This window comes from Ipomoea triloba, chromosome 15 (genome assembly GCF_003576645.1).
Source record: "Ipomoea triloba cultivar NCNSP0323 chromosome 15, ASM357664v1".
Taxonomy (NCBI): Eukaryota; Viridiplantae; Streptophyta; class Magnoliopsida; order Solanales; family Convolvulaceae; genus Ipomoea; species Ipomoea triloba.
Genome location: NC_044930.1, coordinates 23,937,301 through 23,960,725, shown reverse-complemented (window position 1 = coordinate 23,960,725; position 23,425 = coordinate 23,937,301). Strand labels below are relative to the sequence as shown.

At 31.4% G+C, this 23,425-nt stretch overlaps 1 pseudogene; it reads left to right on the top strand.

Annotated features, from left to right (window-relative positions):
• Positions 1–13,693: 13,693 nt before the first annotated feature.
• LOC116005902 lies at positions 13,694–18,583 on the top strand (annotated as a pseudogene).
• The last annotated feature ends 4,842 nt before the right edge of the window (positions 18,584–23,425 follow it).

The window sequence follows — 23,425 nt, the reverse complement described above, 5'->3', positions numbered from 1 at the left end:
AACTAATTACAATTATTACATACCTGTTCAAGCTGGCCATGAATTCGGCCAAATGCTCCAAGAACACCGTAGATCTTTCCCTATAGTGTTTCGAGTTGGAAAGGAATTGTTTAAAGTCAAAGTTTTCATAGAATTGATGAAACCAGTCCACAAAGAATTGTTTAAAGTGATAAAGGTTGTCATAGAATCGATGAAACCAATCCGCCAGGAATTTACAGCATTTATGCAGGGTCTTATTTTCAGAATCTTCCATCACCTCTTCCACATTTACTTCTACTTCTTCGCGATCCTCCTCCTCCTGCCAGACTTGGGTATAAAATTGGGGACGGATCGGAACGCAGCCGATATAACCATAACCAAATTGGGAACGGCTGAGAGGAACGCCGGTAAAACCATTCGGAAACCACGGGAAATTTGACGGAAAAAGTTGGGAACGGTACGGAGGAAAAGGGGCGCCGCCGTTGTCGGCGATCACCATCTGCACACTCACGTATCTTTGCACACTCACGTATCGAAAAAAACCTGCCATGCCTACCTCTCAATATTCTTAAACTCAATTATAGTCAAAATAAGGCAATGTCTATTTCTATTTATAAAGACAAGAACAAGAATTACTTGGGAAGAAAGAAATATAAGTACAAAAGGAATATACAACATAACCAACAAATTGCCTATTATAATTGAAAAAAACATACAAATTTATAATTCAATTTTTTTTTTGACAAAAAATTTATAATTCTATTAATGTTAACAAAAGGTATAATATTAATATAATTAAGTAATTAATTCTACGTACTATTCAGTACTAACTGGTCAAAATTAATATACCAAAATAATAATTATTTTTTAACATAACTGCCTAATATAATAATTGTCTTACTTACACTTTTTTTTTTTTGAAAATCATACAAATTAACACAACTTCAACAACAAAAATTTTATACAAGGAAGTTTTTAAAATTTTATAAAAAATGCCAAGGACCTTGTAGTCCAGTACTCAGTGGAGGCGATGCTGACTCTTGTGCTTCAATTGGTTGAGAAAGTAGTTATGAACAGATACTGCATTGTAATAGAGTTAGTAATATTCAAAAAAAAAAATTTATACAAATTTGACCTTATTATATTATCATATTTTAATATTATAATTGTTATTAAATTTCTTGTCTTAATTTGTTTAATTGCACACTACTCGCCTAATTTTTTCCCTTTTGAAACATTTTTATTTTACAAAAAAAAAATACCTAAATCATATATGGGAATAAATAGTTCTAAATCATGTGATTTAATTTCAATTTTTTCATGGGTGGGTCACACTTGTGTGAGACCGTCTCACGGATCTTTATCCGTGAGACGGGTCGGGTCGTGTCAAAGCACCATGCAAATGTCATACTTATATGTGCAAATCTCATACTTATATGCTCAAATATAACACTAATCAAAAATACAATTTTTGTTACTTATAAGAGAAAAAGTAATATATTTTTCATAATAAGTAATGTTGTCAAGTGCCTCTCACTTATAAGGGCAAATATAGTACTTTTGAGGAAAAATGTAATACTTTTAAATCAAAATATAAAAGTATTACATTTACCCTAAGTAACAAAAATTTTATTCCTGATTAGTATTACATTTGAGTATATAAGTATGGTATTTGTGCATATAAGTGGTACATTTGTATCTTGACACGACCCGACCCGACCCGTCTCATGGTGAGACGGGCTCACACAAGTTTTTGCTTTTTTTCATAGCTTAATGCCTTAATTCTTCAAATTATTTTTCATTTTTATCATATTTATTTTAGCAATAATATAATTTCCTAAATCATATTATAATATCGATTTTTTCAAGATAATTGCAAACAACAAATTCAAATATTATTCAATTAACTAGTATTTTCGCCTGTGCGTTGCACAGAATGAATTTGTTATAATATTTTAAGAATATTTGGATCGATATACCATTATATAAATTATAGCATCGAATATTATATAGTGCAATTGATGAAATTAGTTTGATTGATTATGTTTTCTGATGTTTTCTTTGGTTGAATGAGAGCAAATTTGATTCACGGATAAATTTTTGTATTATTTATTTAGATAATAAAATTAAAGATAAAATTATTTTTTAAAAAATATAATATTGAATATGTACATTTATTTGATTATAAGATTAGTGCAAAAGTATCCCTCAATTAATTGAATAATATATGACTTGTTTGTTTACGATTATCTTAAAAAGATCTATATTTAATATAACTTAAGTAATTATATTATTACAAAAATAAATATGGAAAAATGAGAAATAATTTAACTTTAATTATTACGGAGTATAAAAATAAATTCAACGACCAATATTTAGCTTAATTACCATAATAATTATTAGGCAATTATTATTGGTCAATTACACTAAATTAATTATTTTTCGTTAATAGGAATATCAATTCGTATATACAAAAATTATTATTCTTATTATTATTATTATATATTAAATATGTTCGACCTTTTGCTGTGTTCATGTCACACGTGTACTAATTAATTTGATCAACGACATCTAAAGTTGGTGAGGAGATTGCTCAACCTTCTAGTTAATAAATATTAATTATTATGGAGTACTATTTATTAATATAATTAATAATTAATATAATTAATTAATTAATATTTAATTTATAAAATTATAATAATATAATTGCATATTATATTTCCAATGAAATATTAATATATTCATTTTATTTTTCCTGATATTTTAATTTCCTTTTGAATATATTCATTTCCTTTTTCCTTTATAAAAAGAATTATTGATTATCATTCATTTTTCCTTCATAATTTTTTCGTAATATTTCATTTGTTGGTTACTAATTCTTTTGTAGGGAAAGCTATGCTATATTTCCAGTGAAATATCAATATATTCATTTCGTTTTTCCTAATATTTCATTTCCTTTTAAATATATTCATTTCATTTTTTCTTCATAAAAAGAATTAATATTGATCTTCATTCCTTTTTCCTTCATAAATTTTTCCTATTATTTCATTTGTTGGTTACTGATTTTATCATATGGAAAGTTGTGTTATATTTCCAGTGAAATATTAATATATTCCTTTCATTTTTTCCTAATATTTCATTTCCTTATAAATATATTCATTTCCATTTTCCTTCATAACAAAATTAATATTCATTTCCATTCTTTTTTCCTTCATAATTTTTTCTTAATATTTTATTTGGTGGTTACTAATTTGTGTGTAGAGAAAGTTGTGTTATATTTCTAGTGAAATATTAATATGTTGATTTCATTTTTCCTAATATTTCATTTCCTTTTGAATATATTTATTTCCTTTTTCCTTCATAAAAAGAATTAATATTATTTTACATTCATTTTTCCTTTATAATTTTTTCCTAATCATTCATTTGGTGGTTACTAATTTTTTTCGTAGGGAAAAGTTGTGTTATATTTCCAGTGAAATATTAATATATTCATTTTATTTTTCATAATATTCCATTTTCGTTTTAGTATATTCATTTCCGTTTGCCAAGGGCCTTGTAGTCCAGTGGCATCAAACCCTTCCTTTTATACGGGAGGTGGTGGGTTCGAACCTCAGTGGAGGCGTTGCTGTCTCTTTGAACAGATACTACACTGTAATAGAGTCAGTAGCATTCAAAAAAAAAATATATTCATTTCCTTTTTCCTTCATCAAAAGAATTAATATTGCTTTTTCATTGGCCTGCTTCCTTGCCAATTAGTAATATTTATTTTCTTTTCGTTCATACAAATTTATTTTTAATTTCCATATGATTGAAAAGTAATATAATTATAAAAATATAATTGTTGAATAGATTTTTAGTGAAATATTAATAAATTTATTTTTTTCTCATTCTAAATAATTAATATAATTATAATTATAATATAATTTTCGATTATATTTCCAGTGAAATATGAATATATTCATTTCATTTTTCCTTCATATATTCATTTCCATTTTTTTTTCCTTCATAATTTTTTGCTAATATTTCATTTTGTGGTTACTAATTTTTGCATAGGGAAAGCTATATTATATTTATAGTGAATTTTTATTATTAATCTTATTTTTCATTTGGTCTGATTCCTATGCCAATTAGTAACATTAGTAACATAATATTAAGGCTAAAGTGTTATTCCGCACCATGAACTATATTGGATTATTCATTCCGCACCTTAAACTTTCATAACGTCCATTTCGATACACAAACCATAAATTTTTTTTCATCTAGCATTTTTCACAGGTTACCAGGTTACTATAATGACATGGCACATGTAATTAGCTTATGTGGATCTTTTTAAGTCAACCCAAAATTTTTAAGTAAACCCCAAAAATTAACCCCTCTCGTGCCTTTAGCCGGACCAGTGCTCACTAGACCAAATCACCACAGCCCCTTAGGTGTGACCACGGTTCGATTCGAACCGAACCGTGCACTGTACTAACCGAACCAAAACCGGAATCGACCGTACAGTTCCAGTTAGGGTTCTATGGATTCTAGAACCGGACGGTTCCGGTTCCAGAACCGTAAATCATGCACCAAATGCAGTTGGCAGTAGCCATGAATCATGGCTACTATCAACTGCCATGCATTATATATATATATATATATATATATATATATATATATATATATATATATATATATATATATAGTTTGATTTTCAAAAAAATATATTATATAGTATATACATTAGATATTATATATTATATATTTACAAAAAAAAAAAAAAAAGAAGGTTTGAACCAGCGACTCTAACCGGAATCGCCGATTCATGAACCGGAACTGGAACCTTAATATAAGGTTTCGGTTCCGGTTTGCAATTTTGTGGAACTGTGAACCGCCGGTTTGGAATCGGAACCGAACCTCGGTCACGTCTACAGCCTCTCGACAATTCACTGCTCCTCCCCTCCCTTGCGGTAGCGTGCGCCGAGCCCACCGACAACTACCTAGGGGTGACCGCACTTCGTTCCGGTTCCGAACCGCCGGTTCAAGGTTTCGAACCGCCGGTTCAAGGTGACCGCACTGTGTGTAATATTTATTTTTCTTTTTCATTCATAAAAATATTTTAATATTAATTTCCATATAATTAATAAGTAATATAATTATAAAAGTATAATTGCCAATTATATTTCCAATGAAATATTAATATATTCATTTTCTTTTTCATTCATAAATATTAATATTATTAATATAATTTTAATAATCTTTTTTTTTAACATAGAAATGGTCACTACATTCCGCTAAATGTATTAGTCAATAACATTGTTCCAAAATGAAATAAAGGCAACAAGCTCTACTTAAATCTTAGGGAAAACAAAGTTTAAATCAAACATATAGATCTCCAAGGTATAAAGCAGAAATACATGACAAAACGGACAACATAATTAATTTCAAACATTAATAAACATTAAGGTAATAAATATAAAAACAAAATGGACGTGTCAAATTATATAAATGAACAAATTAAATAAAAATCCATGATTAATATTCGCAATTTGTACTTGATTAATTATATTAATTCAACAGCAAACTTCAGTTATGTCCCAAACAAAATGTTTGATCGATTAATGAAAAGTGAAAACTATTAATCGATCATGTATGAACAACCATAAAAATGATGGAAACAAGGTTTTTTAAAAAAAATTTCTTAATCTGTTGGTTAAATTAAAACAGATAGCTCTAATATTAAATCTTCATTTTGTACGCATAATTACGAGAATAAGGTGTATTGTCTTTTTATTTAGGAGTATTTATATTTGTTAATTGTTTCAATTATGCTTGTTGGTGAAAAATTATAAACATTTTTATTTTATGGGCATTATATATATCAAATTGACAATAATACCCTAGATTTAACACTTATTTATCGGAAATTTTAATGAATGACCATTTGTGGTCAAAAATGAAAACTATTTGTGGTCTAATTGAAAATGAATGACTAAAAGGAGTACTACCACAATACTCATGGAACCATTTGTGGTATTAACTCTTCTAATTATTTATGTTAGATTTGTTGGCATTAATCGCCAAGCCCGAAGTTCTTTCAAGCTCATTGAAAGCTTTGATGAATACTTCCACCGAATTGGCATCACCCTTACAAAAAAAAAAATCATCAGCAAAAGCAAGGTGACTAATACGCGCAGCTTTGCGCACCTGGGATGGAATTTAAATTTTACGCTTCTTATTTTAACAGTAAGCATTCTGGAGAAGTACTCCATGCACAAGGTAAACAGCATAGGGGACATTGGATCCCCTTGGTGCAGGCCTCCTTTCCCATCAAATTTACCATGAAATGCGCCATTAACAGAGATGAAAAAAAAAAAAAAAAAAAAAGCAGTTCTTACACACTTCATAATCCAAGTTAGTATCCAACCATTGAAAACGGTAGGGAACCCGAGACCATTCAGAACCTCTTATAAGAAATCCCAACTAACTGTATCATATGCCTTCCGAATATCCACATAATCATACATCTAGGAGAGGTCCGCTGTCTAGAATAACCCCTGATAATCTCTTGTGCCATCATTATGCATGTTATCCGAAATTCACCTTCCTTCTACAAAGGCACCGGCCCTGAGCTTTGTCAATGATGTCTGGTAGAACCCCTGCCAGTCTTGGTTATTATTTTCAGGCCCGTTCCTATCACTTTCTTGACCCGGGGCATGTCAAAAAAATAAGCCCTATATAAACTTAACATATATTTTTATACCTAAAATTTAAATTATATTTAAAAAAAATACTATTGCATTACCATATAACTTAGAAATAAGCTAAATTCATAAGTTTTTAACAATTTTACGTACACAATAATAATCATGACAAAAATTTATTAATGCTTTCCTAAATACAAAGTAATCAATAAAGACATCAATGCCTTCATAAATAAATAATTATAGTTTATAAAAATGAACAAAAATATAAAATCAAATAAACTTAAAAGCAATAACATTGTTATCATAATAAATAATAAAATAACTATTAATAAAAATTTATAAAACAAAACTTACAAACAAGGATGAAGCTATAAATCATCGTGATTGGGGACGTGGAATCAAAATACTTCAAAATACAGTAAAGTATACATAACAAAATATGAAACATAATTAAGTTAATTTGATAAAATGGTTTGAATAGAAAATGCACTATAAATCACACATCTCCTATATTGATATGCTATTTATAATACTATTTTCTTTCAGTGAGATCAATTTCAAATTTTTCTAAAATAATTTGAATACGATATGATGAAACATAATAGAAACTTCAAAATACATTGACTTAATAATTCATAAAAAGCAAACTATTATTTAAATTTTTATTAATAACTAAATTACAAAATATATTTTATATAAATTAATTAATCAAGTTAAATAATTTTTACAATTCATAACCCATTCTAAAAGTTCACAAAATAACACTTGTTATAAATACTTTTGTAAATTACTCATTTATAAATAGATTTCAAAATTATAAACAAATCTCTCAAATCAATTTTTTATTTAATAGAGTGTTGGGACATTATAAAAGTTCACAAAATAACACTTATTATAAATATTCAAGTATTAAATTATACAATTATAAATAAATTTCAAAATTATAAATAAATCTCACAAATAAAAAAAAAAATTGAAAGTACAAATCAATTTTGTATTTAATACAAGGTTGGGAGGAAACATATCAAATTGATTTAATACAAGGTTGGGGGAAACATATCCAATTGATTTAATACATTCTTAGGGGAAAACATAACCAAAACGAAGCCAATGGGTCTCAACCCTGTGATCATTACAACATGGCGCATGCAATCTTGTATCCTACCAACTAAGCCACTTCATCTTTAATTTAAGCATATGAATTGTATTTACTTATAGACATATTATACACTATATATATACAAGTGATGGGGTGGATGGGGTAGGCCCCCTCCAAGCATGGGCCCTGGGCAAGGGCCCAGCCTGCCCTTGCCCAGGGACGGCAGACGTCCTAGAAATACTCCACAAACAATATAATTTGCCAAGCTAGGATGTCGTGGGGGCTCCACTATTATCAAGAATATAATAGCGCAGCAGTGATGGAGGAAGAGGCATTTCTACTGTTGATCAGCCCATGAAAGTAGCGAGATCCCCTGTCAGCTTCAACAGTGTTAAGTTTCTGCGCAAAGAATTGCCTTTTCTGCTTAATTCCATCTTTCTTTCAAAGTCCATTTTTCATCTTCATCTGCTGTAACAACATCAAAATTTTACATTTCCTTTGCCGATCAGACCGAGTTCTCTCGATCAGATATGTGACTAAATGCATGGCGCGCGGTTTAATTCTCTGATCTCAAAGGACCTTTCAGAGCTAGCTTTGAGTTTTTTCGCAAGGATAGGATAGGATGTACATACTACTGCTTAGATCCTTCAAACAGTTGGTTCAAGGACCGCATGCATTAAACTCTGGATGTTTTGGAATTTAAATGGTCTTTTTACAGTTTAATTTGCTCATGGGAGGCTATCGTACGTGATTATTATCACAGGACAATGGTCAGAACAGCACTCCATTCTTTTGAATTCTGCATGCCATGCCATGCAAGACATTCCATGCGCCATCCAAGCATCCTTAATAAAAAACGTACGGTACGCGATCCAGTTTGGCTAGCTTCAAGAGAAGGGCAGTCCGTAATGTATGTTGAGGTTCACGCAGCAATAATCCACGTACGGCTCGGTGATTAGCAAGAGGAGCCATTGGCCAATCCTTCTCGATTGGCTGGAATGCATGCGAGAATGATTGACTGTAGAATTCAAGGAGTGCCACTCTACTCTACTCTACTTTGTGGTTTTTCATTGTAATGTTTTCGAGTGTAGAGTCGGAATTGAAGATGAGGAGCTTTTGAATTTGCGTGCACATCAACTGTGGTGGTACGGTAGAACTAATATAACAGAGGGGATAACAGGACTCGTGTCCATGGTCCCGTACGTACGTTTTTCAATCCCCCAATATAGGACAAGTACGTATTTTCATATTTGATCCCTCCCGAGATGAGATATTGGATGTCATCCTCTCTGCTTCAAAGCTATCATTTCTTCCCGAAACAAAATCCTTTCATTCTCGGGGTACGGTGGGGCAATATCATCCGACGACTCACAAAACTCCATCTTTAACATCTCCATCCTTTCCTTAATCTAGGTATAATTATCGGATCCGATCCTAGGGAGGACATCAATTAGAAGCAGCTAGAAGGTGTCGTGTCAGCAAGCTCTTGTAACAGACTTTCCCTCCTAATTTTTTCATATCTTCTCCCTCATATAACCAGCTCAGAGAACCAATATCTTCATTCTACTTTCACTTCCATCTTCTTCCTTCCGCAGGTCTTCTACTTTCCACTTCAAGCTCAGAGAACCATATCTTCTAGTTTCACTTATCTTCTTCCTTCCGCAGGTCTTCTACTTTCCACTTCAAGCTCAGAGAACCTTCTTCCTTCCGCAGGTCTGTAACCATGCCTGATGATGCACCATCCACACTCTCCCATGCTTTGGATGAGGTTTCCTATTGGGCGGATTGTGCCAAACGCTTTTGTGAGGTGGTCTCAGCGCTAGTAGTGTTCCTCAGGTACTTTACTAAGGAGCAAAGGCAAAGGCAAAGGCGTTAGATGAGAGGTTTGTCTTCTCTTCTCCTACTCTTCACTCTCTCGTTATTAATTACTCCGTATTATTTTATTATTTTGTTCATTTTATTTATTATTTTACTAGTATTTTCGTCCGTGCGTTGCACGGAATGAATTCGTTATAATATTTTAAGAATATTTGGATCGATATACAATTATATAAATTATAACATCGAATATTATATAGCGCAATTGATGAAATTGGTTGGATCGATTATGTTTTATGATGTTTTCCTTGCTTGAATTAGAACAAATAATTGTCCAATTATCCGTACGATGCACGGATACATTTTATTTTATTATATATTGAGATAATAAAAATAAATACAAAATTATAAAAAATTCTAATGTTGAACGTGTACATTTATTTGATTATAAGATTAGTGCAAAAGTATTACTCAATTAATTGAATAATATATGACTTGTTTATCTACCGTTATCTTAAAAAGATCTATAAGTAATATGACTTATGTAATTATATTATTACTAAAATAAATATGAGAAAAATGAGAAATAATTTAATTATAATTATTATAAAAATAAATTCAACAACCAATGTTTAGCTTAATTACCATAATAATTATTAGGCAATTATTATTAGTCAATTACACTAATATATGTGCAATTATACTTTTATACTTTAAGCATATTCATTTTCACCATATTACATTTACTTTTATCTTCCTCATTCAAATCCATATTTGAATGAATTAATTTTGATTATTATAAAAATCTAACAACCCATGTTTAATTAATTTTTTTTAAGTTTAAATAACTTAAAGTTTTCAAAATGAAAGTATAATTATTTTTTATCAAAGTTTTAAAATAATTTTTGGTCAATTAGTAATATCATTTTCCTTTTCCGATAAATGATTTTACTTTAATTAATAGTGTTGATACATGAATATAGCAACGATATTACCAATTAATAGATATTAGTTAATTTCCATTTTACATTTTCTTAACAAATAAGCTTTATTAATTATTTGATCAATGCAATATTTAATTAATTGACTACAAAAGTTTGTGCGGGAAAATAAAATATGAGGATTTTTCTTTTATATATAGTATAGAAGTATAGATTATGATCTTTTATATTTTAAATCAATTAGTAATATCACTTTTTCTTTTCTATTTTATCTTTTCTATTGTTTTTGCGGAAATTTCACAAATAATGATTTTATATTTTTATTTTTATTAATAGTAGTCTAGATATAGAAGTATAGATAAGTATTCGAATTATTTTTATTATTATTGGTGTAATTAATAATAATAATTAATAAATTATTTTTTCTTATAAAATTACACAGAATTTGTTTCAATTATTTCTACAATTATAATGGTTTAATTATTCACAGAATTTGGTAAATAAAATTTTGTTACCAATTAAATTTTATTAATTTTTTTTACCAATTAATTAATAATATTATCTTGTGCCGAAAATATGAAGGGAGAATTTTACTTTTATTAATAGTATTGATACGTGAATATAAAAACGATATTACCAATTAATAGATATTAGTTAATTTGCATTTTACATTTTCTTACCTAATAAACTTTATTAATTATTTGACCAATAAAATATTTAATTAATTGACTACAAAAGTTTGGGTGCGAAAAATGAAATAGGAGGATTTTACTTTTATATATAGTATAGATAATACATGTAAGTTTAATTTTGTTTAATTATTGATGTAATATGTGTACCTTTAATCTCCTTTAATTATGTTGTAATATGTGTACCACTTATTTCCTTAATTGATTAGATAAAATCTGTAGTATTGCAAGCTATATTATGGCAAGTATAAAAAAACAATTTAATAAAAGTATAATGTGTGAATTAATTTCTTAATTACTGTAATTAAAGATTTTATTCAAAAGTAACTATTAGCATAATTTTATGTGTAATAATCTATGAATTTGAATAATTTGCATAATTGTATGGACGTAATAATTTGTGGATTAGCGTAATAATATGTGAATTGGAACAATTATCATAATTTTTTTAAATATCCTTTAATATGATTGACTTAATAGGTGTATTATCAATTTCCTTAATTGATTATATAAAAATATAAAATTTAAATAACGGAAAGTATTAATTCATTTATTTCTATAATTTTTAAGATTTTATATTATTCAAAAGTAATCAAAGGAAATGCACAGGTAATTGATATTATTTGCAGTAAAACAAATATAATCGTCATAAGAAGGAATTCTCAATGTTTAATTACCATAATAAATTTAGATGTTAAATACAGTTGGTAATTACTTATTTAGATGGTATGGTTATTACCTATATATATTACCAAAATAAATAGATTAACATATGGATCAGTATTATCAAAAAATGATGAAACCTTTTAGGTTAGATATATTAGGAAAAGTATCAATTAATAAAAATATGATAGGTAGTACTAAAAAAAAACCAAATTGGGAGGAAGCCTTTTAGGTAAGATAAAAAATTATATTAGGAAATCGATTATCAATCCTACTAATTTTTCTTAATACTATATTTGTAATTACCGTTATAAACAGATTTAATAGAAAAAATTAATTAGGAACTTATATTAAGCATTTTGAATTATTAATATTAATATTAGGAAATTATATTAGAAAATTATATTAAGAATTCTGAATTATTATTATTATTATCTTAACACAGGATTATATCAATGTATAAAATTTATATTATTATTATTCATGCAATAGATCTACTTCTTCATCTCTGATTATACCATGCCAGGAGGATTACTATTTTTATCCTATCACAAAATCATAATAATATGCAAGAGTATAAGATAAACTTTTCAAAAGAAACACAACTAAGGAATAGGAATAGCAAATAATTTTACTACAACATATTTATAACAACAACCAAACCAAATTAAAAAAGAAATACGCAGAAACTTCTCCAAAAAAATAACTTTTAGAAATAGAAAAATATGTAATTTTACCACACTACATAATTGTAACAACAACTGAATTAAACCCTTGCACGCCATTTGCTCCTCATCCATTGCCCTTTCTGACCCAATTGCTGATACTGGTAAAAACACTCAACAATCTTCATCAGTTCTTCCACGTCGAAAACCCCAATATGTAATTCACGACCTTGAACCACGTTTACCTTTTTCCCATCCACTCACTTGTAGTCAACAAAATCTTTCTTCTGCTTCACTTGTGGGGGAGAATATGGTATGCTCTTTCTCCTCTTCCTCCGCTAACCCCTATCGTTTACCCTAGATGACACCGATGAATGTTTGCGATTTACCGGTGCCGGCGACGACACATTGGAAACCATCTTTTTAAACAGATTCAAGTAGGTCGGTGCAATTCTTGGTGCATGCACCACCGTAGCTTTCTCAGAGGAGTTAGATGGGGCTTCGTTATCGCTAGGAAACGATATATCACCGAATTGAATTACAAAAAATTTCAAAATAAATTGTTAACACGAAATCAGAAACTAAATGATGAAATAAAGAAAGAACAACAAAGCATAACCATGAAAATAAAGAAAGAAATCAAAGGATTTTCACTTACTCTTGAGTCTTGAGCTTGTCCATCGGAGTTGTGATCGGAAACGTATGAGACGAATGCCGACTTTGCCGAGTTCAGAAGTTGTGAGGGAACAATCTCTCATGCTCGGAACTTATATGAGAGAAATTGACGTTAACTTAAATCTGTTGGAATAAAATTAGGAAGAATGATAGAGGTTTTAATTTTTTTGGGTAATTGGCAATAAATTTTATGAAAATATATAAATGGTTAATTAATAAAATAACCATATATATATGTGGAATAAAATTAGGAAGAATGCTACTGGAGTAGATGTTTTAATTTTCTTGGGATTACCGGATTATGTAAATAAATTTTATGGAAATATATATAGTTAATTAATAAAATAACCATAAAATAATTCTTAATTTCATTTTACTAAAATGCCCCTGAGTTTGGGCGGGAAAACTTGGGAGGAGGATATTATTTTTATATATAGTATAGATTCAGGTGTTGCTTTGGCGGTGGTGTTCTTTGGTGGTGTTCTACTGTTTTGAGACTGTTCTCTACATCAATATTAGTCTATTGAAATTGAATATTGATGTATACTGTGTTTTCAGACTGTTCTACTGTTTTCAGACTGTTTTCTACATTGAATATTGATGTATTTGTTGATGTATTAGTTTTTTGACTCTACTATCATTTGACTTGAAATTCAATTCCATTGATATTGATGTGTTGCTTACCTAGACTATTCCACCAGTTGACGATCATGTTTTTCTGATCAAAAAGGCTCAATGATCAAAATTGATCACGAGCTTTCCTTCAAACTCCTATCTATATTTTCTTATTCGTGAGGATACCATATTTTTCTTAGATCTGATCTTATCTCCGTTTCCATATTGTTGCTTTCATTTGATAATCAAAGGTGCGTTCTCAATACTCACGCTTCCATTTTCCAATCTGAAGATCCATAAATCTCAAATGCTACTCTTTTTTCTCGCATTTCTGATTAATTTGTTTTATTTTTTTTTTAAAATGGTAGATCCAGCCATGGATTTCATGAAAGTCATCGATCAAACAGTCCGCGAAGTGTAAGCAGCTCTGTCATATACTCCTAGCATATGTTTTCAATTTTTTTTTTTTTGTAAACTTTTTTGCTCATAATTTTAAACTTATTACTAGTATTAGATTTTCTTTGGTTTTAGCATCTTCATGCGTAAATTTATATACTCGTAATTGATTTACAGAAAGAGGGAGGTGAATTTGAAAGTGTTGAAGGTTCCTGAGATAGAACAGAAGGTATGTTGAAAATATCAAAACTCTGCATGTTGTTCCAAACTATAGTTTAGAGGGCACGCCGAATAAATATTGCATTTGGTTAATTTGTTAATGTGTTTTTAGATCGGAATGCTTGAGGTTTTGTATTTTTTACTTGGGACTTACCTATTGCTGAGCTGAATACAAGTGAGGTTAGGAAGAGTTTGTAGAAACTTACTGTTTAGCATTTAGCTACAAATTTATTCTTTGTAGAGAGTAGGTTTAGGAAAAATTATTGACATCACTGATACAATTATTCAGGAAAACTTTGTAATAATTATTAATTACAGCTTGTGAATTCATACAATGATCTGAGAATCTCAATCTTCAACATTTAGATGCTTGTTTCATTATCCTGAAAATACTATAATATTGAATGTTGTTTTTTTCCCCTTTTTTTTCAAGAGAGATTTTGGATTCAAGTCATCAAGTGTCAATTCCTTATCAACATAGAAAATTCTGAATTGTCATGTGACATCTCACCCATCAACACTACATTACTACTTGCTTCGATATATATAATGAATTTGTGGCTGGAGAGAGGCTAATGCATCATTCTACCCTTTTGGGAGTTTTCTTAATTTATTGGTTCTCTTGGGTTGCTTTTTTATCACTCATTAACTGAGGACCCTAATGTTTTTCATTCATTCTTTTCTTGTAACATAGCAAAGATCTGCAAGTATCTTCTGTCATTATATTTTTATTAAAAGTTCATTGATCAAGGATGCACTTTACTTCTCTTTCTTATTTTGTAATGAAATTTGTGGAGTAGTATGTCTATTAGACTATTACATTATATAACATCAAAACTAGCATATGACTTGGTTGTAGTTGCAATAGCACTTCATGGCTTCCTTTTTTTTTTCTCTGTGTTTCTATTAATGTTTTTTCTCAAGTTGAACAGGGGTGCTAGAAGTAAACATTTTTTCCGTTCCAAATATCCATGCTCCTTAGTTTTGTTGGTTTTGGATTCTATTAAGGCATCAGGAACATTTCTCATCCAATGCTTAGTTTTTCATCTAAGTTGGAATTTGGAAATGTCTATCTCCTTACCATAATGCTTTTAAGTATTATGCAACTTCCTAACTTGCTAGTATGACTTTACCAATCTGTTTTCCAGTAAACTCACTAGTCAGGGATCTTAGAAGTTTCAGTAGCCTACTAGCCTTAATTGCATTGATGAATGCTAGACTTCAACATCTTCCTTTTCCTTATTATGGATGAATTCATAAGGTTTTACAATTGGATTAATAAGGTATTGGATGTGACGGACGATGAACCTTGGGGCCCTCATGGTACTGCAATGGCTGAGATAGCACAGGCTACAAAGAAATTGTATGTTTTATCCACTCTACTTGCATTTGAAATCCCTTCATGTTAGGTAAGGTTATGAAATTATCCCTTATGTGGTTGATGTGTTGAGATATTGTGCAGTTCTGAATGTTCAATTGTTATGAATGTTCTTTAGACAAGATTGAAAGAGACTGACAAGAACTGGCGTTATGTCTACAAGGTAGGGATTAGGGAATAATTGAAATCTTTCAACAGTACGAGGTTATTGTATTTCAACTTCCAATTGTAACTTTTTTGTTGTCTTTTTTCTTTTTATGTTCCCACGAAGTAACTTTTTCCACAATTTTGTTCTACTTTGGGAAATGTAATTTTGAAATTTTAAAATACATTTGTATCAGGCATTGGTTGTTATAGAGTATTTGGTGGCACATGGATCAGAACGTTCGGTGGATGAGATCGTAGAACATACTTATCAGATTTCGGTTTGTATTTTATTTTGTCAAAACTCTTCACTTATAAATTTAATAGTAAAACTTAATGCTTAATTCTGTCATGCATAAACAAATTGTTTTCTCCTCGAGACTTAACTGTTTCACTGATTAGGTTATTGTATGCATTTTACTTTTATTTTTTAAGAATCTTTCCCAACTCTGAGGATCCGTACAGACATTTAATCAAACTTAACACCGAATTTTTGGGCATACCAAAGTAACTGTTGGCTTTTAATATGTGATCAAGCTTAAAACAAAATTCTTGAGTATTATTTAATATGGTGAATCTCATTTCATTATCATTTTTAAAGAGACTCTTGGCCAAGCTGCTATACATGACTTGCAAAATTGTGTTCTTCTCACATGGTTGCTGAGAAGGAGATTCTGTCTGCAATGTGTTGGCATCAAGTGCATGTCTGTCTTTTTTCTCAATTTTATTATGGATGCACATGATAGAAATCTACCCCACATAGATTTCAGTCTTGAATTTTTTATGGAACAAATACTCCTTATTTGCTTCGTTGCTGAATCAGCTGTATAAGATATAGTTCAGCAATTCAAAGATTAGATTAATAATAGGATCATATTCATGATTGGTCCCCTCCCCCACCCATAGAATTACTTGCTTCTAATCTATATAACATAATTTTTCACACAGCAAGAGCCAGGGTGGTGTTTCTGCTGGTGGATCAAAGACGACAAACAAGAGCTACTCTGATAAAAAAAATGCTTCAAAACCCTCAGTAAACTCAAGTACACCAAGAAGCAATTATGGCGATGATTTTGATCCTCGTGGGACTTCAACTGCTAGTAAGTGTCTTTATGGATGCTTTTTTGTTTGTATTTATTTCTTCATTTTTATTGGTGACAAGATGCGTGTATCATATGAAATACAAATACATTGATCCCTCTAGGATTTCAACTGCTTGTGTAACTTATGCTGCTTTGTTTGGTAATTTATTTCTGACTCCTGATTCTTGTATCATGTGTCATACCGAGGAATGATCTCCTTAGATGCTATTAAGACATTTAGGAAGTAAAAAGATTTTTTAAAAATTGTATATTGTCATACCACTTAACAGTTTTAGGAATTCCACACTCAAATGTGTATACTGTTTCTGTCAGCCATTAGGAAGAAGCAATCTCAACCAAAAGTTTGTTAATTTTTTTTGGTGGAACCAAAAGTTTGTTAATGATGGACAGTGTTAAGAGTCCGACATTAATAAAATAAGAGAAAACATATGGGTTTATAAAGGTCATGGGTTAGACTAGTTAATTGATTGGATTTAGTCTTTTAGTGTGGTTTGGCCCATGTGCATTATAACAGACAGAAAGTAAATGAGCTATCTTTACTGAAAATTTTAACACTTTATTAGTAGGAACTTTAGTAGTCAGATTAGTTTTTTGGAGTTGCCCTACTTAAACAGGCATGGTTATCACTTATCACTAGAATCTGGACTATCAGTCAGGGTACCAGCAAACATTTTGGTGGTTACTGGTTGAAATTTATGTTGGCATTTTAATTTTATTGGACAGAGCCTTCTGTTGGAAGTTCTAACCAAGTAGATCTTTTTGGGGAAAGTTTGGTTGGTGACCTCTTGGATGCACCAGTGTCTGCTCCAACTGACAAGCCCAGCGTTCGCTCAGAAGTTGATTTATTTGACAAGCCCAGGAAACTTAAACAATTCTTTGGTAGAATCCAAGCCCCCACCCAAGAAGGATGCTTTTCAGGTCAAGTCTGGAATATGGGCTGATTCTTTAAGCCGTGGACTGATTGATCTTAACATAAGTGCACGTAAGTTTTATCTTCTCCGCTGGCATAGATAGTTTGAACTAGATTTTGTTGAATGACCACCATCTCAGTATCTCACTCAGGATTCTTTTTTTGTCGGTGAAAATTGCAAAATGTCTTTCCTCGTTTTATAGAATTTTTTTTTTCAGCGAAGAAAGTGAACCTGGCAGATGTTGGCATTGTTGGTGGATTGAGTGACGGATTTGAGGAGAAAGACAAGGGACCTACCACCGTGCAGACGACATTTTACATGGGGAGAGCGATGGGTCAGGGGTCTGGGCTGGGCAAAACCGGGTTTACTTCAAATGCCGAAGATGACATCTTCTCAAGCCTTAGCAGCGGTCAACAATATGGTGGCTTCTCAAAATGATTTCCATAGATAAATCTGCCATTTCAAATTATGATGATATCCATCTAATTTTCATATATTCTTTCTTTTGTGAATTTCACAGAGAGGTCAAATGTTTATTTGTGTGCAATCTCTTCCTTTTGCGATTGTTTAAAAGTGTGTATTGTTAATCCAGTTTTCAGAAACAGGATCTGTACTTTCAATTTCTCATTTTTATGTGCTGCTTCATTTGAAACAGATTTACATGCTCTTCAAAATAGGACCAAGGGAATTAATTGTAAACAAAAAACAGTGAGCCCCTTTAATAAAAGGAAACATTGGAGTATACCCATGCATACCCTAGTAACTAGTAAGTAGTAAATTGGTCACAGAATTTGCAGAGATACAGACCATACTAACCTCACAAGTCAAAATGGCTATTCCCCCTCTAAAAGGTTAAATAACAGTACGTTATTTATATGTACGGAGGGATTATGGATAATAAATACTTAAATAGGCTTCGTTCAACCCAGTGTTTTTTTTTTATTCAAACTTGATAGCGGGGTATTGTATAATGTATATGTAAAGATACAGAGAGAGAATATGATGTTCGAAGTAGTTCACAAATCTAGCATCCTTCCCCTTATCATGGCTTCGGCTTTCCGAACTTGCTTTACTGGTCCCATGATGAAAACCTGCACACTAACAAAAATCAGTGTTGCAAAAATCACGCCTAGGCCCGATTAATCTCCGCCTAGGCGCTGGTCAACCGCCTAATGTATCACTAGAGGTGTCGAAACGGGCCGGCGGGGCGGGACCCGCCAAAGCCCGCCATATGGCGGGTGCTGGCTAAAAAGCCCGCCAAAATACGGGCCTAAGGAAAGATGCTCCACCCCGCCTCGCCTTAAGCTCGCAGGCCTTGGCGGGGGCCCGCCAAATTTTAAATATTTTAAATTTACATAAAAATTAATATAAAAAAGTATTAAATATATATTAAAATAACTAATAAATATTCAAATACATAATGTGATAATCCATGACCATAAGCCAATAACAAATCATTTATACAATATATTAATTTTTTAAAACTTGATTTAATATATATATATATATATATATGTATATATATATGTATATATATATATATATATATATGTATGTGTGTGTGTTTTGGCGGGCCCCGTCGGACCGCCAAGCCCGCGGGTTAGGCAATGGCGGGCTAAAAAGCCCGCCAAAATACGTGCTCAAAATATCAAAGTCCGCCCCGCCTTTTCGCGGGGCGGAACAGGCTAACACGGCGGGCTAAGCCCGTTTTGACGGCTCTATGTATCACCTTAAATGGTGGTTTAGGTGGTTGGCTGGCTAGGCGGCCGCCTAAGCAGTGCTTAGGCGCTAACTGCCTAGGCCTCCTAGGCGCCGACTAGACCTCATAGGCACCGACTAGGCCGCCTAATTGGCCGATTAACTATTGTTCTTTTTTTTTAATGGGTTATTTCACTCAAAACAACATCATTTGAGCGAAATAACTCTAAATTGTACGAACCTAGATATTTTTTAGGTTAATATTTAATATTTTAGTATTAACTATTAAAGTATTATATAGTTTATAATTATTAGTCTTTAAAAAATATAAAATAAAATAAAAAAAATACACGGGTATCTAGGCGCCGATTAATCATAGCCTTTGTATCCTAGGCGCTAGGCACTCCCCGAATGCCCGAAGAGCGCCTAGCGATTTTTTCAACCATGACAAAAATAAACTAAATCATGGATGATAACTTGAAAAATCTTAGGAATAACTAACTAAATGATGCATCAAACCATTTCTTTTATATATATATATATATATATATATATATATATATATATATATATATAATATGGATTTGGATCCAGTGAGATCACCATATCTGCATGAGATTGTGAGATCAGATCCTAACCATTCTTTATTTATACTTAAGGGTTCAGATTGATTTTGATTAGATTTTAATTTAAGCTATTATTTTTAAACAATAGGGGGTTTTTAGTAATTTGGGTACCTATGTGAATTATTATATTTATGTTTTCCCAAGATTTCCTCTGTCAGTTTTCTTGTACAAGTCTAAACGTCTAATTCTTTCATTTTGATTTCTTTTTCTTTCATTACTGGCTTTCCCTCTCCTTTCCGTCTATCTCCCTCTTACCGTCTCTCTCTCCATGGCAGGCTCCTTGCTTTGACGGTCAAAGAGGCGGAGGGTGTCGTCTTCAGATGGTGTGCAAGGTAAGTTTTTGGTTTCTCCCTCAGCTGGATCTTGATCTGTAACAACGCAAATATGATCATGGCCCATTATTTTCTTAAAGATCTCCAAAAGCCATACGTATGAGTCTATGTCTTCCTTAGTAAGCAGCCCAGCACCAAAGGTGATGTATCTCTTATGATTATCATATTATACCTACATACGGAAAAACACACACAAAAAAAAAAACATTTAGCACAATAACACGTCTTAGAACGCACCATAAAACATAGAATAATACACCACTAATCTATACAAAATGCACAAACGAAAAACAAATTACTAACATGTTAGTACGGTATGTAGCATCAAACGAAACAACATCACCAAACAAAGAAAAGTTCTTCCTTGATACTGTGTCCGCCAAGAAAACCCTTGAGAGCTAGTCACCCTCATCAACGTCGTATTCAAACCCAAATGCTTCGCAAAATCACGTCTTTTAAACAGCGTATCTATGAACAATTGAGCATCACCATTCAAAATGTACGCCATTAAATCACGTTTGAAATTTTGAAAGTCCACACTTGTAGTCCCAACATTAGAATACTCACCAATAATCTCCTTAAACAACCTATACGACCGAATGAACACAACTTGCAATGAAAATTTGATTGCCAACATCAAGATTGTGATTTACCTTTAAAAATTGCTTAGCAATAGGCCAATAGTTGAACACATCGAATGGGTATGTCGTTCCTAAAAAAAATGCACAGAATAACAACCATTCATGATGAATTTAAAAACCACCTTAGCCTTACACCAACCCTATTTGTCACCCTACGCCTCTTCACAGCACTAGAATAACTATGCTTGAACCCCTCACGACTACATACAACATGCTTCAACACAATAACACTATCTCTACCCTTCCGAGTTGTGCTCTGCCTACAGTCAAAACCAACAGAGCCAGCATATTGTTTATAAAAACCAAAAACACTATCCAAAGAATCAAACTGTTGCCCAACGTGAGGCTTTAAACTGTTTGTTTGGACGCCAATACTTATTCATACCAGGTGATATTTCCATATCACAAGCACTGCCTTCTACACCAATGTCTGTGGAATAACCTTCATCACAACTACCACTAGCAGAGTTCATATTCACACCTACACACCAATTAAAAACATGAAAAAAATACTAACCACCATTGTCAAGTAAAATGCACCAACATATGTACTAAAACACACCATAAAACGTAATAAAATGCACTCATTTTCATATCAAATCACACCAGTAACCACAATAACCAAAAATGCAACTGCTCTCTTAAAACACACCTACATTCGTAACAAAACACACCATTCAATGTATTAAAGTGTACAACTAGACAAATTGCAACACACCATTGCCCACCGTACTCAAACTACACCTAGTCAAATAAAAACGCACCGACATACCTACTAAAACACACCATGCAACGTACTAATATGCACTAGTTCTCATATTACATCACACAACTGACCATTCAATAATATCAACTAAATATACACTACAGTTCACTACGAAATACACCATACCCCATACAAAACACACCACAACGTCACCAGACATACTAATATGCACCAATTCTCAAATTACATCACACAACTGACCATTCAATAATATAACTAAATATACACCACAGTTCACTACCAAATACACCATACCCCATACAAAACACACCACAACGTCACCACACACAAACATCATAAGACCACCGTCATCACACACCAACATCGCCGGAAAACCGCCATTATTCCAAAAAACAATCAACATATAATGAAAAATTCAAAGTATCTAAATCAAGATTATCTAAAATTAACACTGGAAAATAAAATATACCAGTTTCCATAGTTCTACGTCGCGACTAGCTCTAATTCTCCCAGCGCGATCTTCTCCCAGCTGCGATTTCTTCGCAATTGCGATCACTAATCTCGTCGCGATCTTCTCGCCGGTGAGAATTGCCAAAACAATAGACTTATATACATGCACATAACACATAACCTACAATTGCCATAAAGTCCCCACTTACCTTATCACTAATTAAACTACCTAATCCTAATATATCACAGCTGTCGTCAGATCAATGCAATCCAAGGGCGTACACTAGGCCACACGACCGCACGTAATGCACAGGTTACATTTGAATAAAATTATATATATATATATATATATATATATATATATATATATATATATATATATATATACTTTTTCATTCTCCTCTTTGTTTCCTCTCTCCTTGTTGACACATAAAAAACTGTGAAAAGTTTTGAACTGATATATATGCTCTAAGGCAACTTATTAAATAAAATAAGAGTAAATATCAATTTTGGTCCCACGAGTATTAGTAAAATGATAGTTTTGGTCCACATGTTTGATTCCTATCAATTTTGATCCACGACTATTGTTTAAGTACCAATATAATTTTCATCTACGACTATTGTTTTAGTGCCAAAATGAATCACGCCGGTCACTCATTCGTTTAAGACATGTCGAAATATGAAAATATTAAGTTTATTTTCATCTTTTCCAAATTAAGATCCCAATTTAGACATAAATAAATGGATTTAAGTCCTAAGATTTATCCCAATTCGTAATTCTCCTTCTCAAATTAAGATAGGAGAATGGCGAATTGGGATTGATCTTAGGACTTAAATCTCTTTATTCATGTTCAAATTGGAATCTTAAGTTGAAAAGGACAAAAATTCCCTTAAAATTTTTAGATTTCGGCATGTCTTAAAATGGATTAATGGATGGGTGACTGACGTGATGAATTTTGGTACTAAAATA